Below are 6,793 nucleotides of genomic sequence, written 5' to 3' on the forward strand. Positions count from 1 at the left end.
TTGAGAGCGTTCCTCCTTTTTCACTTACACTACTGCTCTGGAGCCTCTTTAAAAAAAAGTTGTGCAAGTAGAATTCATGAAATTTTCTTGAAGAAGCCAGAAAGGCTGCCAGCTGCTGGAGAAATTATTGAATAAGTGACAGGATTCAGAACTGATGCCACGAAGAACATTTTCCCTACATTGTTTGTACCATTTCCTACCGTTTTTCATTTAATTCACTGGGGGGGGGAAACAATTTGGTTTTTGAAACATCTTTCAAAGAGAAGAAGAAAGAAACAGTGAATTTCTCACAAGTGCACTCCAAAGTTCTTGTATTATGCAATGGACCTGCAGGATAGTTATACAGTCCTCCATTTAGTGGTCTGCAGTCTTCTTATAATGGTAAAGAAAATTAGCTATTGTGTCCATTGTCCTCTCCATAAATAAATTCCAAAGCACCATAAAGAAATTTGAAAGAAATGTTCAAGAGTGGCGGTGAAAAAAGAACTTTTGATAAACCTCCATGATTCTGTTTGAATCTTCTATAATGGTTGGTTCCAAATGGGTAAAGATGCTGCAGACCATTTTGTAAACAAACACTTGCAAGCTTCTTTGGGATCAATAAAAAGATCCATCTCCTTACTAGATCATAGGAAAGCTGCCTGAAAGAAAATCAAGAAGTACCTGCCCTATCAATTGGGACAAATTGGTTCCAAATGGGGAGTGGTTTAGTTGTTGGAATTCCCATATGTCCACTTTATACTTCTTAATAAATCTTGCTAATGTCAACTCAATGAGAATCAACCTTTGAAAGTATCACTTTTGGTTTTAGGCAGCACCCAAAGACCCCTCAGCCATTTTTAAATAAATGCACGAACATGTCTGAATTTCAAGGAAGTTTCTGTGGGAGGGGACCATAATATCTTCCACCAAACTGAATGAGAATTATGAAAATAAGACAGAAGTTTGACATGCCACTGTTTAAAATATATATATTACACAAATTATGTGTCAAAGTATATTAATTTCATATGACAAACTAACAACATATGAAACTCTTGTACAATATATAAACACAGGTATCTACAGCTCTATAGAGAAAACTCCTAAGAATCCCATACATGGTCAAGAAAATTAACATCAGACAAATCAATCCAGAGTTCACATTTGAGGCAAAAATGATCAGTCTCAAATTATTCCACTTCAAACTAACTCTGTGGAAAATACTCTGATGCTGGGAAATGGGGTGGGGGAAAGAGGCAAAAACCAGCAGGATATGGATAGACTTAATTACAGCAATGATGGATACAACACTGCAAGAGCAGAAGGACCAGATGAGGGACAAATTGGCATTGGCACAGAAAATCTATTTCTATGGTCACTAAGAATTGACAATGACTTGGTGGCACATAATTAATCAACCAATCAAATATGGGTTACAACCAAAATTTCCTTTGAACTTCCATGAGGAATATTCCACTTCTCTCTTCAGTTTTTTTTCTTCACATCAATAAGTTTTCATGACCAAAACCAAATCTGGGTCTTCCTAGTCTTAATTTAATACCTTAGTTGTGCTGACATAAAAACATTAAGTGAATAAGAATCCAAATAGTTGCTTGGAGTAGCTTGATACTGGAACATTTCAAAACTTCCAGCTATGAATCTCCATCTTTTTTTCCTTTTGCAAATAAATTGTAATCTTAACTCCATTCTGCTTTCCCCTGGATGAAGGTTTGGAGAAGCTTTCAGGGGCTGGGATGCTAATCTTAAAAAACACCATCCACACTGGCTAGTCGGAAAGTAGAAGGGATCATCCATTGTCAGATCTCCCCTCCAAGTTAGAGCTATTCATCTGATTTACTTGAAGAATCCAAGCAATCCTGGTGGGTAAACTCAAAATTCTTAATTTTATTCTTAGCACTAAATTTTATACTTAAAACATTGTAATTGTGCAAGTAGGATGTACTATCATTCATAATGTTTTCATAATCTTCTCCCATATGAGTCTTACTACTCTTTAGGCATAAATATAAGTTTGGCATGAATCCTAATGTGAGTTGATATGATTTTTTTAACTTCTCCAACTAATGCTTGGCATATTATTATGACAATATTTTATGAGCTGTTTTGAGACCCTATTGGAGTTGTAAAATAGAATGTCAATTATAAAATTAGATACATTGCTTGGTATTGTCATGTGATGAAATAGAAAATTGGGAATGAGGAAAATGAATATAATTTATATTTTTCCTTTTGATGAGTTCCACTGGACCTTTTTTGCTCTTGAGAGTATCCTTCCCTTGAGTAGATTGAGAAACTGTTTGCCCTTCATTGGGGATAATGCAGGGGCACAATTTTGGGGTAGTAACTTTGAGCAATGTATAAAGCTCATATACATATACATGTAAATGGGGAGAGAGAGAGACAGAGAAAGACAGAGAGACAGAGACAGAGACAGAGACACACACACAGAGAGAGGACTTCTCCAACTCTTTGCTTGTCAAATGATAGCCTCCTCTGTTCCCACCTGGATCCTAAGAGGATATTCTGAATCAAGCAATAAGTCCTTGTTGGCTTATTAGTCTCTTTTTTCAGAAACCAAGTTTCTGGTTTCTGGGAGACAAGCACAAGGCAGAACTAGGAGCCTAGTAAAATACATGATATTCCAATAACCTTTTGTTTCAAATACCTTTTGTAAACCAAAATAAAAGTGATGGTGTGCAAACAATAAAGGGCAAAGCAGAGGAGTGTACATGTTCTAGGCAAGAAAAGGAAACAGAGATATTTCCTTTATTATTTTTTCCTGAGCCCAACTAATTTCAATGTGATATGTTTGACCCCATTTCGGGAAGGTGGTGAGAATGAGCCCACTTTTGTAAGCAGTATCCTAAACATTCACTAAAGGGAAAAGGGCCTTGTCTCCTTGACAGGCTGACTTGACTGTAACAGCCTGCTGACAATTCTATTTTGCAGACCCTAAAAAAGAGCCCCTTGTGGTTTTCTAATGTGTGGGGTCTTATTCAAAAAGTAATTGGTTTGGTTATGGGGGGGTTGTTTTGTCACTTTTTAGACTGCAAAGGCAACATAAGGATAAACAATTGTGTAGTTTGCAGTGGGGCAAGGTGCACATGAAACTTAATGGCACATTCAAAGACCTAGATTTCAGATCTTCCCATGAGGCTGCAGACGTTTGGGGTCTGTGTGGCCAATTTATCAAAGATTTCCAAGATGGAAAGCCTACACTTCAGAAGGTTTTGTTAAATCTTTAACATGCTGGATGAATTTGAAATAATGCTCGAAAGAAGATACCGTATTATTAAGCTTTGCTCATGCGCTCTGATGTTTGCAAGAGCCTAAGCAATTTGCTAATAACTCTAAATCCTGACTCATTTCAGTATTTGGAGGTTTTGATTCAACCCGACATTTCCCACAATTTAATTAGATTATAGCCAGAGCAAACTTCTAAAATTATGGTCCATCCCAAGCCATATGGCCTACAGCAGTGGTGGATAATTAAGCTTCACATGGCTACAAAGAATAAAGATATCCGTGCTGGGAGGTGAGCAGTGGCTTTTATATATATCTCAGCCTTCTCCAAATTACAGATGGTTCAGCCATCCAGAAAACAAGGACCTACCCTGATGGCCAACTGCCCACCAACAGTTTCTGAGAAATCAAGATCCTATATTTCATCAGCTTTCTTTCAAATCAGCAACCAGATATCTCTTAGCAGTTTCCAGGTACTACTATTCCATGAGGATTCAAGGTAGCATGATTATGATTTATAATAACATGGGCTTTGGGTGGAGCACTACCTAATCCAGACACGGCTTTGAGTCAGATGAAGTGAAGGAAGAATGTTGAACAAAGCAATTGCTAAATAAGCAACTGTCCTTTCTTACTTTTCCCTTGCCAATATAGCTTCGGTACATCCTATACCATACACTGTATGGAACACTGTATTGAATTATATTGCATTGTATTGGAATATATTATACGGCCCTAGCATTGTGTTATACCTGAAATTATATTATAAATATTATATTATGACAATTTACCTTCTGATATTTATACTCCATTAAGTCTAGACAAGAACTACAGTATGCTTGTAGCACACATAAAAATGACAATTGTAAAATAGACATACACATAAATAATTCAGATGATGTCCAAAGTTATTAAGCATAAATGAATCCAAAGCAGTCATAAAAGTGCCAAAAGTGCCACTTTCAAATCAGAATGGGTTACAGTGCTTTTGAGGAGGAAAGAGGAGGTAATGATTTATAGCAGAAAAGAAGAGGGAGTCAACTTATTTTCCACACCACCAGAAGGCAAGACAGGAAACAAGGGATGGAAACTAATCAAGGAGAGAAGCAACCTGGAGAAACTTCCTAACAATGAGGACAATTAACTAGTGAAACAACTTGCCTTCAGAAGTTGTAGTTGCTTCATCACTGGAGGTTTTTAAGAAAACACTGGACAGCCACCTGTCTAAAATGGTATAGCGGGTTGGACTAGAACAGGGCTTTTCAACCTTTTCACCCATTGTACCACTTTTAGGATATGGCAACATCCGAGTACCACCAGTCGCCTAGCAAGGTGTCAAAAACTTGATGACCAAAAAAAAAAAAGGAAAAAAGTGATAAAGTACAGGTAGTCCTTGACTTACAACAGTTCGCTTAGTGACTGTTCGAAGTTACAATGGCACTGAAAAAGTGCCCCCCCCAGCCATAGCCAAGTAAGACACCTGTCTGCCCACCTGGCAGTGCTCTTCCTCCTGTCTGAGGTTTTCATTGTTGTGAGCATTTCTGTTGAGCGTTGGCAGCAGGGGTGGGGTGGGGGTGTTTGGTTTTTATTTCCCCCATCTGCTGGGTGGTTGCAGCAGGTTTTGGTCACTTCACATGACCCTGGGACACTGTGACCGTCATAAATATGAATCAGATGCCAAGCATCTGAATGTAAATCACAAGACCCTGGAGATGCTGCAACATTCCAGCTGATGGTGCTTCTTTTGGGCTCAGCAGAAGCGCCAGGATCAGTGCTGCTTTCCAGCTGATTGGTGCTTCTTCAGGGCTCAGCAGTAGCACCAGGATCAGTGCGAGCTCCAGCTGGAGCCTGGCGTTGATCCTGGCGCTTCCGCTGAGCCATGACAGCCCTGCAGCTCCAGTCATCTCTTGCTCAGGTTTGGGCGGTGCTGCCACCGGTTCAGCTCATTCCCCTCCCCCGCTACCACTTTTCTAGGATGGTCACGTACCACCTGCCAGATGCAATGTACCACAGGTGGTACCCATACCACTGATTGAAAAGCCCTGGACTAGGAGATCTCCAAGGTCCATTCCAGTTCTATTCTGATTTATTGAGAATGGCAGCTCAGTAATACAATACACTGTGCTTAAAAGATTTATGCTTTAACTTCTGATATATCTAAATAGAGATAAAGTTCTTATTTGAAATTTTGGAAATGTTAACAGTCAATAGATACAATATTGAATAAGATGGCCAATGTGTTTCCAATTGCTAAAATTCCATGAGATGGATATAAATTCACTGAATCTCAAACTTCATTGGAAGTACAAAGATGACTACTGTACAAACGTGAGGATTATCATTCAACGATGCACATACTTATCCTCCCCTAAACACACACACACACACACACACACACACACACACTTCAGGTATTTGCAAATATAGCTGTTATGATGGGAATGGCTTATTAGATAAATTCATTTTGCTGTCAAATAACAGAACAGTTGATTATCTAAAATAGCCATTTCTTTCTTCTTTTTTGAGATTATATTATTAGCTCATTGCAATAAGCAAGCCTTTTAAATGTTTGTAAAATGCAGGACATGCAGATTTTCAGCCATCTTGGACAAGGAGAAAGGGAGAGAGAAAGACACACAGTGTAGATGTATTCTTGTAGCCTAGGCCTTAGTCTGAAGATAGGTTTCTTTCAAATCTAGCAGGGGAACAATTAATAAAGGAACCCATTAAGGTCTGATTGTTGCTGCTAAAAAGGAAGGTTGAATTTCAGTCCTTTGAAGTAACTGAGAATGATTCAGGCCTCATTATAGAGATATAATCTACATTCATACATTTATGTTAGTGATTCAGATCTATTGGGACAGATTGAATTCCGTTAAATAGTGCATCTTTCCTCTGGAACTTTTCTCAGGCTTTTTCAAACTACCCTAAGAGGGAACCTAACAATACAAAATAGTACGGTACTTAGGGATTCAACTGTGTTTTAAAAGAAAAGACTATACAGAGAGCAGAAAAAAGGAATGAGATAGAATCTAAAAAGCTACGTCAGCTTTTCATTGGGCCTCTGTTTTGTAAGTGCCCGTCTTGTCATCACTCAGTCGAGAGAAAAAAGAGGTCTATGAATGTTTCTTCACCTGCTCGAACTGAATTTTATGTGACAACATTTACCTTATTTTAAAGGAAAATGTTTTGTTTGTGACAATCTGATTGATTGGTCATGCTTATATTCGTTTATGTGAAAAATAAAATCAGTTGCTCCTTTTTAAAAGAAAAAGATTATATCTATCTCTCCCCATGCAAATGCACATTTAAAGAGAGTATATAAAGCAATGTGTGACAGCACTTTGCTTAGTCAGGAATGCTACAATGGTTTGGAGAAAGAACTCAAATAAAATGTAATGCTTGCAAATTAAGTGCCAGGAATAGATGGACCTGTCTATTTATAATGTTTTCCACTTATATATTCTGTTATTTAAATGAAGGCCACAGGCAGATTTACTCATTTGCCGTAAATTACATGCAACAGAATATCATTAAGATGTTGTCT

Source organism: Protobothrops mucrosquamatus, unplaced genomic scaffold, assembly GCF_001527695.2.
Source record: "Protobothrops mucrosquamatus isolate PMUCROS unplaced genomic scaffold, P.Mucros_1.0 scaffold1035, whole genome shotgun sequence".
In the NCBI taxonomy this organism is placed as follows: domain Eukaryota; kingdom Metazoa; phylum Chordata; class Lepidosauria; order Squamata; family Viperidae; genus Protobothrops; species Protobothrops mucrosquamatus.